Source organism: Lontra canadensis, unplaced genomic scaffold (assembly GCF_010015895.1).
Source record: "Lontra canadensis isolate GAN:19392208 unplaced genomic scaffold, GSC_riverotter_1.0 scaffold1, whole genome shotgun sequence".
Taxonomy (NCBI): domain Eukaryota; kingdom Metazoa; phylum Chordata; class Mammalia; order Carnivora; family Mustelidae; genus Lontra; species Lontra canadensis.
In genome coordinates, this window is record NW_022630995.1 from 130437729 (window position 1) to 130457727 (window position 19999).

A 19999-nucleotide genomic window follows, 5' to 3' on the forward strand; every position below is an offset into this window, starting at 1 on the left:
AATAGATACATTTTTTAAAAAGCCTTATAATTTTAAGATAGAGACCTCAAAGAGTGGAACCCCTCTTTTGGAGCCCAAAGGCCTTCTTTTCCCAGCAATGGCAGCCCCATGCCCAAGCCAGGGCCAGTCTGAGGCCTTCTGTCTCATCCCATCTGGTTGGTTTTTTCTACTCCACCAGTTATCTGTTAGTGGATAACTGACCAACACATCAAAATGTATGTGTATCATGCACTTTACATGTACCAAGAGATCACAGTACACCTTTCTTCTGTAGAGAAAATGTTGGAAGAACTGTTCCAGAAACCAAAAGTTTGTGAAGACTCTGAATTAATACTTTAGGATTCCTTTTTTTTTAAGCTGATAGTTCATTTATTCTTACTGATAAATAATATTTCTTTTTTTAAATTAACATATAATGTATTACTTGTTTCAGGGGTACCCTAAAGATACAAACATAGTGGTCCAAAGGGGCATGTGCAGCCGAATATTTATAGCAGCAATGTCCACAATAGCCAGACTACAGAAAGAGCCCAGATGTCCCTCAACAGATGAATGGATAAAGAAGATGTGGTATATAAACACTTTAGGATTCTTTTTAAAAACTTTCCTGAGCATCTGGACTTGGTGCCAAAGTGGACCTGTGTAGACAACCATGGAGCATCTTGACATAGGTCATTTTTGAGAGCTAAGCCGTTCTAACAACCTGCGGGTCTGAAGCTGCCCCATGATGACTGCTCCAGACTGTGCCAGAAACACAGTGATGACAGGAGGTGGCAAACGTTATTGTGGAGAAACAGGAGCTGCATTTACTGCCGGCTGTCACCATGTCATGCAGAGGCTTGCACATATTCCAGCTGAAGACTATTTTTTCCTTTACATGCAACATCCATCTCACACAACCACTGATGTCACTGTGCAGTGTGGTATCACAGACCAAGATGAGTCACAACGATGCGATTAGTTACACCTCATAACAGGCCCATGATCCCGCTGGAGATTAATGTCTATGCTGCCAGCAGACATTTTTCCTTGATTAGCTTCCTCTGGTGATGGAGAGAGGTACTTTTCTCCTGACATCTCAACTCCTCTTCTGGAGACTAGAAAACAAAACCAATCCATCTCCCTTCTGAATGAAATTTGGGATTTTGACACACTACTGTGTGAACAGAGGTAAATAAGTCACATAATATAACAGACTGGGGGGAGTTTTGTTATAGTGGTTGTTTTGTTATGTCTTCTGTATTTCCATGGTATTCGAAAACACAGTTAAGTTACTAGAACTGAAAGGTGTTTCAGCAAGGACCCAGGAGCACTATAGAAATTTAATATGGCATCGGATTTCTTAATTTTTCAAACCAAATAGCACTTTGTTTTGAGATAAAAACAAGGAGGATCAGGTTCCCTCCATAACTGTGAATGAGTTCAACATGAAGTTATAGTAAGCAGCTATTTCCAATGCTCTTCAGCAGCAACACCCACGCTAAAGGGGAGGAAGCATTTTCTTGACTATGTAGTACTTCAAGATATCTTTTAACCTGAAATCCACTGGTTCTATTTTCTCCTACTAAAAGACTAGGCACCGCAAGAAAGAAAGGAGCTTAGGTGAAGGTTACTTTTTTTTTTTTTCCCCCCCTGGCTAAGTTCACTTTTGTTTCTATTCCAGTTACCGTATGGGACAGAGGGTGCACCCCACTGCTGTGTTGGCAGCATCGGAGAGGGAAAGCCTGACTCACAGCTTGCCCCATGGTAATGCACTGGCTCTGGCAAGAGTGTACTGTTTGACAACCCAGAAGATTCCTCACTGTTTCCTCACCATAACATGGAGGAGAAAATATCTTGGAGACCGTTGTTAGACTCAAATGAGCTGTGCATGAACACATTTTATAGTTTACAAGGTTATAATATTTCCATTACCATTCACAGATAGACAAAACACCCAAAAATCTCCCTCAAAATCACGATAATCATCACAGGTTACGAGACTCATAATTTAAACATAAACAGCCCAGTTTCTCTGTCCCGCAATTCTGTTTCAATTGTGGATTAGATTATGACATATAAAATTTAAGAATGAAAAATCAAACTTTTCTTTACCCAAGGGGATTAAGGAGTTTGCTCTGCCCTGCTTTTGAAGCAAAGCACCAGAAACACTTCTACTCTTGGAAAACTTCCAAGGCAATCTGTCTAATTTGCTGCTAATTAATCGGGTGGCTTGTCCCATTACTATTGCAATGACATATTCTTCTTTGTAGATTAGTCAAATATGGTTGTCATACCTCGTTATGATCAGCTTAAATTCTTTACCTTACATTGAATAGAAGTTGTCTTAGAATCCAACATAAGTTAGTGGTACCCAAGCTGTAGTGTCCTTTTAGGTCACTGATGGTTGGAACCCGCAAGAGTTTCAGACAGGTCTGCATGAAAAGCATGGGATCATCAAACAGATTGATTGATGCAGACTGATCTTAGCAGTTTCATTTTAGCAGATCACTCACAGTATGCAGAGGGACAGACTTCTAATTTTATAAGTGCTTTTTAGAATTTTTAAGAGGTTTTTGATTTTTATTTGATAGAAATGTATCTGATACTGTTAGCTTTGTTTTGAGATTATTATTCATATAATAACAATTGTTTTTAGAATTTGATCTTAGAAAACATGGTTGGATTTTTATTACCAGAAAGGAAAAATAATTACCAAATGAGAACATCATTACTAAATTGGTTTAACATATTTTTAATGTTATAATCCAAGGAAAATAACCTAGCTCCTTTAAAAGACAATACTCTGTGTTAAAGAATAAGCAATATGGCTGGTCATATATGTATCTATACATGACTACTCTATATATTAGACCATTGATCAGAAGAGGGCAGTAAGGAAACTTGAAGGAGGTTTTTTATGGAACTGAAGGAAAATAACTAAATATTCCTGAGTGAAGAAACCAGAGTAAGATCCACACATTTCACTGATACAATGCTATTCTCTATTGATTTTCCTTGGTCCCCCTCACCTCCACCCCTTACTCCTGTCCAGGCTAAAAGTCAAGAATATTTGAAAGAAGAAAAAGAAATGAGGCAATTTTGAAGGTGATCTGAAGAAATTCTATGTAGAAAATGGGACTATTTTTGCTAAGGTAATTAAATGTGTAATAGAAGAAAAGCCTTTGAAAACAATGCGGCTTATAAACAAACAAAATGCAGAGAAGTTAAATACTGCAATAAAAACTTGATTAATAGAGACATATAAAAACTTATGTCCACTAAATGAAAAATGTTGTTTATAATGTCTATGAAACATTTAAAATTGATTTACCCTCAAATAATACCTTAACAAAAAACTTCAATAGGGATTTAATAGGGCACTTCTTTTGATACTGAGACAATAAAATTAGAAATAAAAACTTGAAATGTGACTAATAAAGCTTAATCACTACTAATTAACATACTTTTAGATAATGCTTGGTTCAATGAAATGAAAACTCTCTGAAAAATTATAGCCAGAAAGTCTTGAAAATGTTATAGTAAGACCTGTAAGGAACACAGCAAAAGCTATATCCAGAAAAAAATTTATAATCATAAATGCTTTCATTATTAAAGAAAACAGTAATGAAACCCAATAAAAAATGTAGTAAAAAATAATAAATCATAAAAGCTAAAACTCATTAAAGAGATATAAATAAGAAGAATAAAGAAATATTTTCTTATAACAGGTCCTTGAAGATAATTGCAAAATAGATGAATTTCTAGTAAGACTTTTTAAGGAAAGGAAAAAACAGAAATAGATGAGAAAGGATAAATAACCAAAGACACAGAAAAAATTAGAAAAATCATAAAAAGTGTTACATATAATACTGTTGCAACAAATCTGAAAACCTAGAAAAAAATGAATCATATTCTAGCAAAGTAGAAGTTGTCAGAATTTATTCAAGAAGAGGAAAACTTGAATAGATATGGTAATTAACAAAGAGGAGATTAGATAGATAGATAAATAGAAGTCTATATGCCCTAGAAAGGATAAGGGCATGATGATTTCACAAGTGAGTTTCACCTTACTTTTAAATAACACATAATTCAATTTTCTTTACATTATTCTTGACTATAGAAACAAAGTTCCCTAATTCACATTATTAATCTTGCAGAAAGGAAACTTCATATGTGTTAAGACAGTACCCAAAAAGAAAGAAAGAGGGAAAAGAAAATTATGCTTTAATCTTATTTGGGACCACAGATGCAAAATTCCTTTAAACATATTAGCATATATCTAAATAGTAGCAAATAACTTTGACACACTAGCAGTGTATCTAAAAAATGCACAAGGAATAGAATAAATAGGATTTATTCGAGATATTTTCTTACCAGAAAATCTGGCAGCATTTCATTAGGTTAACACATTGAAAGAGACAAACATTGTGATTGTATATGCTGAAAAGATATTTGACAAACTTCTGTAGTATTACTACTATGTAAGCTCTAAGTAAAATAAGAATTGGAGGAGATCTCTTAAAGTGATAAAGACAATATTTTTAAATCAATGTCCCATTTTTTTCTAGATGTTAAAATATATGAAATAAGTTAAAGAAGCTCTGTTATGGATGCTTACTCTTGCTACTAGTATTCAGGCATCTTAGAATTTCTAACAAATAGAAGAACAGTAAAAAAAAAAAAAATTGGTAGGAGAATATATTGAAAAGAAGGAACAAAACAATCTTCCCTTACTGATATTGTAGAAATTCCAAATGTACCTGGTTAAACAAGAAAACTACTACAATGAATGAGACTTAAAAAAATTAGTTAACATATAGTGCATTATTGGTTTCTGGAGTAGAAATCAGTGATTTATCACTTACATGGTGCTCATCACAACGAGCGTCCTCTTTAGTACAATGGCTAGATACAGGATAATTATACCATGGCAGTAAACTAAATTTCCTAAAATTTATCATCCCTTCTTCTGTATGAACAGAATGGTAACTGGGTATATGCCTTTCCAGTCACACTGTATCTCCCAGCGTTCCTTTCAGTTACAGGTTGCCTATAACTATAAGATGTGAACAGAGCCCACAATTTTAGTTTCCTGTCTGTTCCATAAATATAAAATTTCCTTCATGCTCTTTTTCTATTCCTCAGTGCAGAGACAGTGATTATCACAGCAAGCCAGGAAACCACATATTAAAGATAGAAGAGCTGAATTCTCCTGAGTCCTTGAATGGCCATATGGTGAAGACGCCTCTTCCAATTTGGAACATACACTCTAAACTCTCATGAAAGAGAAATAAACTTGTATTTCTTTGGAGCCATCATGTATTTTGGATTTTTTTACTGTGACAGTTTAGTCTATCCTCATGGAAATCCTGTAAGATCAATAGCTTTTTCCCTTCTAGCAATAAATATCCAGAAGAAGTGAGTTGGGGGAGATCAGAGGGGGAGATAAACCATGAAAGACTGGACTCTGAGAAACAAACTGAGGGTTTTGGGGGTGGGGGGTTGAGCCTGGTGGTGGGTATTATGGAGGTCACAGATTGCATGGAGCACTGAGTGTGCTGCATAAACAATGAATTTTGGAACACTGAAAAAAATATTAAAAAAAAAAATCCCGAAATGTGATAATAAAAAGAAAAACCATAAAATAGTTAAGAATAAATTTAACAGAGAAGTCATAAAATCTTACTAAAAAATATAAATTATAGAATCTTATTGAGGAGATCATGATCTGAGCAAATGAAAGCACCACTTTTTGATGGGGGGGATGATTTATTTCTTCCTTTGTGAAGCAGAAAGGAGATAGATAAAATTATCTTAAGGAACATATATAGGAAAAGAAATGGCTGAGAATAGCCAAGAAAATAATGAAAAAAAAGATCTCCTTATGCTAGGCATTGCCCATATTAAAAGTCACTATGATTAAATCAATAGGGCATTGGCATGAGAATTAACCAAAAGGTCAGTAAAATCCAGAATAGGAAATCCAGAAAAAGATAAAATAATTTCACATATAATAAAATTGGCATTTCAAGTCATATTGAAAGGAAAGTTGACAAAATAAAGCTTCAGACAACTGACTGTCTACATGAAAGTAAACAAATCAAACCCATACTAAATGGAATATACAGTCATAGGTTCCAGATGGAAAACAGTCTTAAATATAAAAAATTTTTAAAAATTTGAAATAAGTCTAAATTGTAAATTCAGTGTTGGGGGGGAGTCTACATAACTAATATGAGAAGGTGTAAGTGATATTTGATTATATTTGGTTATCTCTGGAAAATACACAAAAATTAAAGTGAATAAACAAAGAATGAAATTATAAAAAAGCATGACACAGAAGACTGAGTTCAATCTCTGTAATGTGCAAAGAGGTTTTTGTGTAGTCACAAAAAAGACAACAGAAGAAATCCAATAGAAAAATAATGAGTGAAAAGTAAGGATAGGAATTCACAAAAAAGGAATTACAGATGGCTAATACACATATGATAAGACGCTTAAAATCACAAATTCAGAAAAATGCTAATTAAAGTAAAAACAAGGCATTGCTTTACACCCACCATGTTGGAAAGATTGAAAAGGGTGATAGCCCTCTGTTGCTGGTGGGGATAAGAAGAACAAGGGCTCTCAAAAATTGCCGGTAGAAGTGTGAATTTTTGCAGTATCATCAAAACATCTGGCAACATCTGTTAAAAAATTAAAAATATCACTTTGTGCAATAATCTCCCTCCTTGGAATCCATCCCAGAGAAATAAAAGCACTGGTTCAAAAGAAAATGCAAATAAGGACACTTAATACAACTCTGCTCTTAACTGAAAAAAAAAAAAAAATCTTGTCAGTAAAGATGTGCCAGTTGTGAAGTTGGTGTTCTCAAAACTATAAGCCCACTGCCTGAAACTGTACTCTGATGATGGGGCTCTGCAACCCACACTTGTGTTTCATCACTGAACTTCCCCTGATGCTCTGCTAGCAGGGGGCCCACAAGGCTGGGAAGGGAAAATGGGATTTGCTCCATCTCACTTGCTCTTTGTTGGCTTCTTCTCTGCTCCTTGAGTGAATCATCCTAGAAATGCTTCTTCCCCTGGTACCTGTAAGCTCCTCCCATAGCAGTAGCTGAGTACAGCGGGCAGTTTTTCTAACAACCTCAGAAACAAGACTCGACAGTTCGTAGACACCAGCACCAGCCAGCTGGCTTATTCCTCAGAAGTATGAGTTTCTATACCACTGGTCCCTTTTTTCAAGCTTGAGAAAATTCCCATTTCTTTTCTTTGTTCACCCAGACAAGGCCACAAATCTTTATAGAAGTCTGATTTCTTTATGTTAAAACAAAAGTCTGATTTCTCTCTCCTGACTAGATGCTCACTAATGGAGTAAACAACGCTCACCAAGAGAGAAATGATGACATGAATTATCATAAAGCCCCATTTTGGAATATTATGCAATTATGAAATAGAATGAATCCGTTCTCTGCCATTTGACCAAAGGGGTTTCCACAATATAAGATTAAGTGCGAAAAGTAAAATGAGAAGTGGTATGATTATTTGAAAACATAGAAGGACAGAGCTTCTCTAAGTGTCAATGTGTGCACATAATCATGTGTAGACATGTATTTGCGTTGTGAGTATATGAGCATAAAAAAAAGTCATGGAAGGATACTCATGAGTGTGTTAACATGAGTTTCTTGAGGGGAGAGTGGAAGGGCAGAGAAGAGTCCAGTGAAAGAGGAGCAAGGAAATAAAGAGAAAAAAGAGTCCTTAAAAAGAAAAAGTGCATGCTGGATACCTGTTTATGGAAAATTATAGATGGATGGGATGTGCACACAGAAATTATAACACAAATGTGGAGTAAGAGCTTTATGTATTGGTAGGTGATACTATCCATGATATATTATTAAGGTGAAAAGAAAAGTTGAAGAATAATGTGTAGAGGGCAATTTCATTTCTTTAATATCAAGTATACAGAACCTCTAGATATATTTATGGATATATTTATGTACTTACATATGTATTTTTGACTGAGCAAAAATATGCTCATCCAATATTGGCTATTACCACACCATCTATTCACAGAGCTTACCTTCAGTCCCTCAGCATGATAGGATGGCAGGGAGCAGAGGGGCCTATGGGGATATTCTGGCTTTTTCTATTAACATCTTTGGATGGTATAGTTTTATTTGTTTTTCATCTTTTTAAAATAAAACATCAAATTAAGAAAATAAAATAAATAAAAATGGCAAAGTTAGTCTTACTCATCAAAGATTATATATCATAAAGGGATAAAGGTGTGTGTGTGTGATCTAAAGAGCTGCAAGGAACATGGTGTTTATCTCCCCGAAGACAGTACAGTATATGGAACATAAAGGCACCAAATTAATTATTGAGTCAAGCAGGGCTGGTGGGAAGAAAAAAAAAAAAAGAATTTGTGGTTGTGACATTTGAATTAGAGCTTCATTACTAACCATGTAACCATAAGGAAATCATCCACCTTCTCTCGCCTTGGCTTGCCTGAATTTGCAAAATGGGCACAAGAACACATGAACAGTTAGCTTTTCAAAATAGTAGTAGAAGCAAATACAATACACTTCGAAAAAGCATGTTCGAAATATAGTGTAAGTTACTATGTAAGTATAATAGTACTAGTAAGATTATGAAGCTTGGGTTGCTGGAGTTAAAGGAAGACTATGAAAAGGACATTTATTTGTCAGCAGTCACATTTATTATTAAATTTTGCTCTATATAGAATTTACTGAAAAACAAACATATTTTCTTATGTTTGTTAAAAACAAACATATTGCAAAATAATTTTCTTCAAAACAAACATAGTCCCAAATACCAAATTTAATGGAAAAACTAATCTTGCTAATAATTATGCTATTATGCCTTATATCTATTCAGATAGCCCAAATAATTGCATTGGCTAGTAAATAAAGAATATAAAAATGAGGTGATGAAAATCTCCCTTCCCTCTCTAAAAAAGTTGTGCAAAAATACCCTCTTAAGGTGCACACTTCTAAAAGAAAGACCCTCTACTGATGACTGACATGCCATTCTGTACAGGTCAGCAATTGTAATTCCTAGCATGAGAACAAAAGGACACATGTTTTTTTAAAAAGTTTGTACACTCCAGGACTGAAAATGTTTCAAACAGAGTCTTATTTGGATGGGCAGAAAAATTATATAGTAAAATATATATATAGTAGAGTAATCATTAGCTAAATTGCCAGAGTACTAGAGAAAAGTCCCTGAGGGTTTAATTTACACAACTCTACGGTTTTGAAGAGATAGGAGAGGCCCTGGATGGCTGCTAAAATGCAGAAGGTGATGTACTCAGTTCAGTGGCTCCTTTGAAAAGGTGATTCCGGCTGTTTGATTGTTTGTTTGTTTTCACAGTATATAGATTAAAAGTCAGTATAAGCGTTTACTGTACAACATTTGAACCCTTCTAAGAGTGAAATATAAGCAGTTTCATTTGTTCCCACAATTCTTTTCTGTATGACTATGTTCACATTAAAAACAGGAAGCTCACCACACCTCTAGCATTCTAAGAATGCACGCCTAACTTACAAAACTTCTTGTATTTTTTATTGATGCATGTATAAAATTCCTTTTATATGCTTTCCTTTCATATGCTTTCTATCACAATACTCAATATTGTTTAAAAAATCTACCATCAGTTTCATTTTATTTCATATATATATATATATGATATATGGGATATTTGGGATATATATATATATATATATATATATATATCCCATTCCTTATTAATTAACTGGTTGTTTTTCTTATAAGTGCTAAATATTTCCCCCAATTTTTGGCCTTTTTCTGTCTTGGAATTTCAATGTTTAAGTAATAAAGACTTCGTATGTTCATTTCAGTTCCAAATGTTCTATTTGTAGGTGTGCTAGACATCTATTTGTCCCTTGAGATCCATGTCCCACTCTTCATACAGGTCTTGCCCAGGAGGCATACCTGGAAGGATCTCATCATGGACCCTTTGCTCTCTGACTTCTGATTTCATTTCACCATTGAGGACCCCTAGTAGGAGATTATAGAAATGGAAGACAATGGGACAGAGTAACTACCCTCTCTTTGAAACATCACCAGGGGTGGGCTCTGTCCCTTAGCTGGAGCTCTCAGCAGTTGTCAGGTAGCCCTCTCCACAAGACCCACTCTGTCTCTGCATTCTGAACAATGTTCCTTCTCTCTGCCTTTTCAAGCCCTGGATGGTAATACTCCCTACTGTCTCTAGCCAGGTCGCTGAACTATCCCTTCTGTCTTCTACATGATCTACTCACACCCATTGTAAGTAGCCTACTAATTCTCCCCAAATCATCCAATTCAGAAGTGCTATCTGTTTCTTTCTGTACTTTGATGGATATAGGTCATTTTCAGTATTCTTTGTATGGCCTTACATTATTAATTTTTATCAAATTAAGATCTGAGAAGGTTGCTCGAGAGGTATGGTCATATTTTATCCACCACAGTCTGTAGCTACTAGAAATCTATCAAGTGGTTTTCAAACAATTTTTTGTGATAGAGTTATACTATTTCCTTCCAAGGGTTTAATTTAAAATTGGAGGCATGTTTGTAAGACAGTCCACATACAAAAGACCAACCATTTAAAATCTGCTGCATGGTGGGATGTTTTCATTAGTATTTTTCATCTTCCATTCTGTTAAAGGCACTTTAACGACCATATATTTCTTAAGACACCATCAGACAAAATTCAGGCTAGGTTCCTTTTTTTTTTTTTTTTTTCTAAATTCTGGAAAAGGATTTAAAAATTCTAAAATCTTCACGGCACACACACAAACACACACATACACGTTTATGCAAATGTCTGTTTAGGCAAGTTTCTGATCCATATAAAGACTGGTATTCTTCCTTCTGTACTTGTGGGAGAACCTCCCATGTGATGTGCTACTTCCAGTCTGTTCCATTCTTGTGCCAGACTTCTATTCTTGTCCCCACTCCATTATTCAACTTTTTCTCCCTCCTTCCCTCTGTCAGTAATATATAAAGAAGTGTGGGGGCACCTGGGTGGCTCAGTGGGTTAAGCCTCTGCCTTCAGCTCAGGTCATGATCTCTGGATCCTGGGATCGAGCCCCACATCAGGCTCTTTGCTTGGCAGAGAGCCTGCTTCCCTCTCTCTCTCTGCCTACTTGTGATCTCTCTCTGTCAAATAAATAAATAAAATCTTTAAAAAAAAAAAAAAAAATAAAAAAAAAAAGAAGTGTGATGAAATTTTATCCTTGGGTATGTAAATTTTTGTTCTATAAAATAACAGAAGACACATGAGATTTTCCTAGTTGGATTAATAGGTACAATGTGTTAGATATGGATCAGAACATAGTACAGGAAAGGTGATATTGTCCAAGTTTTAGGCCTTTCCCTCACTGTCATTTATTTCTGGCCCACTTTTGACAATTTCTCATCATATGATAAATTGGCCAAGCAGGGAGTCTGGAGTTACAATTTTTTTTTTAAAGATTTTAGTTATTTATTTGACAGAGAGAGAAAGAGAGAGAGAGAAAGAGAGAGCATGTGACTGCACACAGGAGCAGGGTAGGAGGATGGAAGGCAGAGGGAGAAGCAGACTCCATAATGAACAGGGAGCCTGATGCCCCGCTCAATGCCAGGACCCTGAGACTATGACCTGAGCAATGGCAGCCACTTAACTGACTAAGACACCCAGGTACCCCTGGAATTACAAATTCTTAAGGCAATATTTCATGGAACTCTTTTCAGAACAAAGCCTATAAGTCAATCTTAGTTAGCATAAATGCAAATCTCATGGATGCAGGAAAACAGCAGGGCTGGATTGTTTCTAGTTTATTACAACAGCTTTAACATAACTTTTCTCCCTTTATCTTCCTTTGTCTCTCTCCATTGCTATAGAGTAATCCTCCTTAAGTTATTTTTTAAAACAAACAAACAAAAATAACTGAACTCACACTTAAGACAATTATTTCAGGATTCTTGTCCATTGTTATCAGGGCAATTATTAGACAAATGATAGAGGGTAGGAAAACAGGTGACTTCACAAAAGGCCATAGTAAAATCAAATTAATTTTCCCACATCTGCACACTCCTGGATCCAGGGGTAAATGATTATTAATGGCACTGGAGAGTTATTATTTAATATGATATTATAGCTAATAAATAGTAAATTTGTGAGAATGATTGAGCTCAAATCCCAACTACACCACTTAAGGTACATCTTGGCAAGACACTTATCTGCTTGCAATTTCTATTGATGCATCTGTAGAATGTTGATAATAAGATAGTCCTCTAAAGGTTGTTGTGAGAGTTAAATTAGAAAGTGGGGATGAACTGTTTAGCATGGAATATAATGGGCTAATCAAACTGTATCATAGTTATACATTTTATATAAGTTTTTAATCTTATTTATATATGGCCTGTATTTCATTACCCAAGAGGCATAATCAGCTACAAATGAAAGTCCTGAATTCATTTCTTGAAATGTTAGAAAATTAAGTTTCAGAAATATGTTATGAAACATCTTTTCAAAAAATTAAAACTGCTCCATCAAAACTCACCTAATAGTGATAAAAGTATGAGACTGTCTCACCCAAAAGGGTAAGGCCAATGTGGAACAGGAACTCTGCTTCTGCTCTCAACTGCATGACACTCAAAACTAAGTCTCAGTGGGCGTTGGTCACTTCTAGAAAAGTCTGAATAAGTTGGCCATTTTGTAAAGGACAATTATAAAGGAAATGCGTATACCATAAAGAGATGGGAAGAAATTATTTCTGACTACGAAAAGACATCAAATAGTAAATACATCATCATCATCATCTTCATCAATAAGCATAAGAATGAACTTGCAGTCAGATGTACTTGGTTCAAATTCTACATCACTTCACACTCACTAGCTATGTGACCTTGGGCCACTTTACTTCTCAGTGTCTCATGCTATTCTTTCATTGAGTTTTTAATGATTAGCAATATTATAAGTAGCAGACTGAGTAAGATTTTTGGCATGTGTTTCAATAAAGAATGCTAAAAATGGCTCTGTAATGAAAGGTTTTAGTCACTGGATTTCCATGAACTCCCTGATTCTCTACCACACACACAGAAGTCATCCCAAATAAACATACAGTGTAAGTAAAGACTAGCTTGCTATACAAACTTGACTTTTATAAAACTCCCCAAGCCCCCAGTTCTAACTAGGTTACTGTCTTCAAACTTTAGTCACATAAAAATTCTGGAGACTCAAGGGGAGGAGTCAAGATGGCGGAGAAGTAGCAGGCTGAGTCTACTTCAGGTAGCAGGAGATCAGCGAGATAGCTTATCTAAAGATTGCAAACACCTACAAATCCAATGGGAGATCAAAGAGAAGAAGAACAACAATTCTAGAAACAGAAAATCAACCACTTTCTGAAAGGTAGGACTGGCGGAGAAGTGAATCCAAAGCGACAGGAAGATAGACCACAGAGGGAGGGACCAGCTCCCAGCAAGTGGCAGAGCAACGGAGCACAAAATCAGGACTTTTAAAAGTCTGTTCCACTGAGGGACATCACTCCAAAGGCTTAACTGGGGTGAAGCCCACGTGGGGTCAGCGTGGCCTCAGGTCCCGCAGGGTCACAGAAGGATCTGGGGTGTCTGAGTGTCGCAGAGCTTGCAGGTATTAGAACGGGGAAGCCGGCTACAGAGACAGAGCCGAGGAGTGAGCTCTAAGCTCGGGGTTACCTTGAACTGGTTGCAGGCTCGGTCAGCTCGGAGCGTGGCGGGAGGCCAGGGTGACGGGAGTAATCGGGCGCTGTTCTCTCAGAGCGCACTGAGGAGTGGGGCCCCTGGCTCTAGGCTCCTCCAGGCCGGAGACTGGGAGGCCACCATCTTCATTCCCGTCCTCTGGAACTCTACGGAAAGCACTCAGGGAACAAAAGCTTCCGAAAGCAAAACTGAGCGGATTACTCAGCCCGGCCCCTGGTAAGGGCGGTGCGACTCCGCCTGGGGCAAAGACACTTGAAAATCACTACAACAGGCCCCTCCCGCAGAAGATCAACAAGAAATCCAGCCAGGACCAAGTTCACCTACCAAGGAGTACAGTTTCAATACCAAGGAGAGCAGCGGAATTCGAGAGGAGGAGAAAGCAAAGCATGGAACTCATGGCTTTCTCCCCATGATTCTTTAGCCTTGCAGTTAATTTAATTTTTTTTTCTTTTTCAATTTTTTTTTCTCTTCTTCTGCCAATTTTTTTAACTTTTACCCTTTTTTAACGTTTTTTTAACTAGTTTATCTAATATATATATATTTTTTTCTTTTTTATTTTTTTCTTTATTTGTTTTCTTTTTTTAATTGCTTTTTTTTTTTTTTATTCTTTCTGAACCTCTTTTTATCCCCTTTCTCCTCCCTCATGATTTGGGATCTCTTGTGATTTGGTTAAAGCATATTTTCCTGGGGTTGTTGCCACCCTTTTAGTATTTTACTTGCTCCTTCATATACTCTTATCTGGAAAAATGACAAGGCGGAAAAATTCACCACAAAAAAAAACAAGAGTCAGTACCAAAGCCTAGGGACCTAATCAATAGAGACATTGGTAATATGTCTGATCTAGAGTTCAGAATGAAGATTCTCAAGGTTCTAGCCGGGCTCGAAAAAGGCGTGGAAGATATTAGAGAAACCCTCTCGGGAGATATAAAAGCCCTTTCTGGAGAAATAAAAGAACTAAAATCTAACCAAGTTGAAATCAAAAAAGCTATTAATGAGGTGCAATCAAAAATGGAGGCTCTCACTGCTAGGATAAATGAGGCAGAAGAAAGAATTAGCTATATAGAAGACCAAATGACAGAGAATAAAGAAGCTGAGCAAAAGAGGGACAAACAGCTACTGGACCACGAGGGCAGAATTCGAGAGATAAGTGACACCATAAGACAAAACAACATTAGAATAATTGGGATTCCAGAAGAAGAAGAAAGAGAGAGGGGAGCAGAAGGTATATTGGAGAGAATTATTGGAGAGGATTTTCCCAATATGGCAAAGGGAATAAGCATCAAAATCCAGGAGATTCAGACAACACCCCTCAAAATCAAGAAGAATAGGTCCACACCCTGTCACCTAATAGTAAAATTTACAAGTCTTAGTGACAAAGAGAAAATCCTGAAAGCAGCCCGGGAAAAGAAGTCTGTAACATACAATGGTAAAAATACTAGATTGGCAGCAGACTTATCCACAGAGACCTGGCAGGACAGAAAGAGCTGGCATGATATAATCAGATCACTAAACGAGAAAAACATGCAGCCAAGAATACTATATCCAGCTAGGCTATCATTGAAAATAGAAGGAGAGATTAAAATCTTCCAGGACAAAAAAAAAAAAAACTGAAAGAATTTGCAAACACCAAGCCAGCTCTACAGGAAATATTGAAAGGGGTCCTCTAAGCAAAGAGAGAGCCTAAAAGTAGTAGATCAGAAAGGAACGGAGACAATATACAAAAACAGTCACCTTACAGGTGATACAATGGTATTAAATTTATATCTCTCAATAGTTACCCTGAATGTTAATGGGCTAAATGCCCCAATCAAAAGACACAGGGTATCAGAATGGATAAAAAAACAAAACCCATCTATATGTTGCCTACAAGAAACTCATTTTAGACCCGAAGACACCTCCAGATTTAAAGTGAGGGGGTGGAAAAGAATTTACCATGCTAATGGACATCAGAAGAAAGCAGGAGTGGCAATCCTTATATCAGATCAATTAGATTTTAAGCCAAAGACTATAATAAGAGATGAGGAAGGACACTATATCATACTCAAAGGATCTGCCCAACAAGAAGATCTAACAATTGTAAATATCTATGCCCCTAACGTGGGAGCAGCCAACTATATAAACCAATTAATAACAAAATCAAAGAAATACGTCAACAATAATACAATAATATAGGGGACTTTAACACTCCCCTCACTGAAATGGACAGATCATCCAAGCAAAAGATCAACAAGGAAATAAAGGCCTTAAATGACACACTGGATCAGATGGACATCACAGATATATTCAGAACATTTCATCCCAAAGCAACAGAATACACATTCTTCTCTAGTGCACATGGAACATTCTCCAGAATGGATCACATCCTTGGTCCTAAATCAGGTCTCAACCAGTATCAAAAGATTGGGATCATTCCCTGCATATTTTCAGACCACAATGCTCTGAAGCTAGAACTCAATCACAAGAGGAAATTTGGAAAGAACCCAAATACATGGAGACTAAACAGCATCCTTCTAAAGAATGAATGGGTCAACCAGAAATTAAAGAAGAATTGAAAAAATTCATGGAAACAAATGATAATGAAAACACAATGGTTCACAATCTGTGGTACACAACAAAGGCAGTCCTGAGAGGAAAATATATAGCAGTACAAGCCTTTCTCAAGAAACAAGAAAGGTCTCAAATACACAACCTAATCCTATACCTAAAGAAGCTGGAGAAAGGACAAGAAAGCAAGCCTAAACCCAGCAGGGGAAGAGAAATCATAAAGATCAGAGCATAAATCAATGAAATAGAAACCAAAAAACAATAGAGCAAATCAACGACACTAGGAGCTGGTTCTTTGAAAGAATTAATAAGACTGATAAACCCCTGGCCAGACTTATCAAAAAGAAAAGAGAAAGGACCCAAATAAATAAAATCATGAATGAAAGAGGAGAGATCACAACTAACACCAAAGAAATACAAACAATTATAAGAACATACTATGAGCAACTCTATGCCAACAAATTTGACAATCTGGAAGAAATGGATGCATTCCTAGAGACATATAAACTGAACCAGAAAGAAATAGAAAACCTGAACAGACCCATAACCAGTAAGGAGATTGAAACAGTCATCAAAAATCTCCAAACAAAAGCCCAGGGCCAGACTGCTTCCCAGGGGAATTCTACCATACATTTAAAGAAGAACTAATTCCTATTCTCCTGAAACTGTTCCAAAAAATAGAAATGGAAGGAAAACTTCCAAACTCGTTTTATGAGGCCAGCATCACCTTGATCCCAAAAGCAGACAAGGATCCCATCAAAAAAAGAGAACTACAGACCAATATCCTTGATGAACACAGATGCAAAAATTCTCACCAAAATACTAGCCAATAGGATTCAACAGTACATTAAAAGGATTATTCACCACGACCAACCAAGTGGGATTTATTCCAGGGCTGCAAGGTTGGTTCAACATCCGCAAATCAATCAATGTGATACAACACATCAATAAAAGAAAGAACAAGAACCATATGATACTCTCCATAGATGCTGAAAAAGCATTTGAGAAAGTACAGCATCCCTTCCTGATCAAAACTCTTCAAAGTATAGGGATAGAGGGCACATACCTCAATATTATCAAAGCCGTCTATGAAAAACCCACCACAAATATCATTCTCAATGGAGAAAAACTGAAAGCTTTTCTGCTAAGGTCAGGAACACGGCAGGGATGTGCATTATCACCACTGCTCTTCAACATAGTACTAGAAGTCCTAGCCTCAGCAATCAGACAACAAAAGGAAATTAAAGGCATCCAAATCGGTAAAGAAGAAGTCAAACTATCACTCTTCACAGATGATATGATACTATATGTGGAAAACCCAAAAGACTCTACTCCAAAACTTCTAGAACTTGTACAGGAATTCAGTAAAGTGTCAGGATATAAAATCAATGCACAGAAATCAGTTGCATTTCTCTACACCAACAACAAGACAGAAGAAAGAGAAATTAAGGAGTCAATTCCATTTACAATTGCACCAAAAACTGTAAGTTACCTAGGAATAAATCTAACCAAAGAGGCTAAGAATCTATACCCAGAAAACTATAAAGTACTCATGAAAGAAAGTGAGGAAGACACAAAGAAATGGAAAAATGTTCCATGCTCCTCGATTGGAAGAACAAATATTGTGAAAATGTCTATGCTACCTAAAGCAATCTACACATTTAATGCAATTCCTATCAAAGTACCATCCCTTTTTTTCAAAGAAATGGAACAAATAATCCTAAAATTTATATGGAACCAGAAAAGACCTCGAATACCCAGAGGAATATTGAAAAAGAAAGCCAAAGTTGGTGGCATCACAATTCTGGCCTTCAAGCTCTATTACAAAGCTGTCATCATCAAGACAGCATGGTACTGGCACAAAAACAGACACATAGATCAATGGAACAGAATAGAGAGCCCAGAAATAGTCCCTCAACTCTATGGTCAACTAATCTTTGACAAAGCAGGAAAGAATGTCCAATGAAAAAAAGACAGCCTCTTCAATAAATGGTGTTGGGAAAATTGGACAGCCACATGCAGAAAAATGAAATTGGATCATTTCCTTACACCACACATGAAAATAGACTCAAAATGGATGAAGGACCTCACTGTGAGAAAGGACTCCATCAAAATCCTTGAGAACACAGGCAGCAACTCTTTGACCTCAGCCGCAGCAACATCTTCCTAGGAACATCGCCAAAGGCAAGGGAAGCAAGGGCAAAAATGAACTATTGGGATTTTATCAAGATCAAAAGCTTTTGCACAGCAAAGGAAACCGTTAACAAAACCAAAAGACAACTGACAGAATGGGAGAAGATATCTGAAAACGACATATCAGATAAAGGGCTAGTGTCCAAAATCTATAAAGAACTTAGCAAACTCAACACCCAAAGAACAAATAATCCAATAAAGAAATGGACAGAAGACATGAACAGACATTTCTGCAAAGAAGACATCCAGATGGCCAACAGACACATGAAAAAGTGCTCCATATCACTCGGCATCAGGGAAATACAAAACAAAACCACAATGAGATTACACCTCATATTATTCAGAATGGCTAAAATTAACAAATCAGGAAATGACAGATGCTGGCGAGGATGCAGAGAAAGGGGAACCCTCCTACACTGTTGGTGGGAATGCAAGCTGGTGCAACCACTCTGGAAAACAGCATGGAAGTTCCTCAAAATGTTGAAAATAGAACTATCCTATGACCCAGCAATTGCACTACTGGGTATTTACCCTAAAGATACAAACGTAGTGATCCAAGGGGCACACGCACCCGGATGTTTATAACAGCATGTCTACAATAGCCAAACTATGAAAAGAACCTAGATGTCCATCAACAGATGAATGGATAAAGAAGAAGTGGTATATATACACAATGGAATACTATGCAGCCGTCAAAAGAAATGAAATCTTGCCATTTGCGACAATGTGGATGGAACTAGAGGGTACCATGTTTAGTGAAATAAGTCAATCGGAGACAGACAACTATCACATGATCTCCCTGATATGAGGGAGAGGAGATGCAACATGGGGGGTTAAGGTGGTAGGAGAAGAGTAAATGAAACAAGATGGGATTGGGAGGGAGTCAAACCATAAGTGACTCTTAATCTCACAAAACAAACTGAGGGTTGATGGGGGAGGGGGTTATGGACATTGGGGAGGGTATGCGCTATGGTGAGTGCTATGAAGTGTGTAAACCTGGCGATTCACAGACCTGTACCCCTGGGGATAAAAATATATTATATGTTTATAAAAAATAAAAAAAATTTAAAAAAGAAAAAAAATTCTGGAGACTCATTGTATATAAATAGTAATTACTAATGAAATTGATCTGGGAATTTATGTATATTATGTATATTTATGTATACATAATATATATTATGTATAATATATTATACATATAATATATGTATAATATATTATGTATATTATGTATTTATGCATATTATTCTACTATCATTACTTGATGAAGTGTTTCTCAAAGGAAGGACTATATTTCAGTTGCATTTTATTCTTTTTAAAATCTTTTTAAAATCAAATCTAATACCTGCCTGGAACATCATAGATGTTTAATAAATTAATAAAAACTATTAACAATTCTGTTTGTTTTAGAGAGATAAAAGCATAAGTATTCTTGAGAATAACAGACAATAAGTATGTGATGGTAATTTATATGATAGTTCATCGATGAATAATAAAACATGCCTTTATTTTAAAAACTAAAAAAATTAAAATCCACACCT

The 19999-nt window shown here is 36.3% G+C and overlaps 1 protein-coding gene across 4 annotated transcripts in view; it reads right to left on the reverse strand.

Moving 5' to 3' along the window:
* MARCHF1 (membrane associated ring-CH-type finger 1) overlaps positions 1-19999 on the reverse strand; it is an 863493-nt gene that overhangs the window by 150077 nt on the left and 693417 nt on the right. The gene's annotated exons all lie outside the window — the stretch shown is intronic.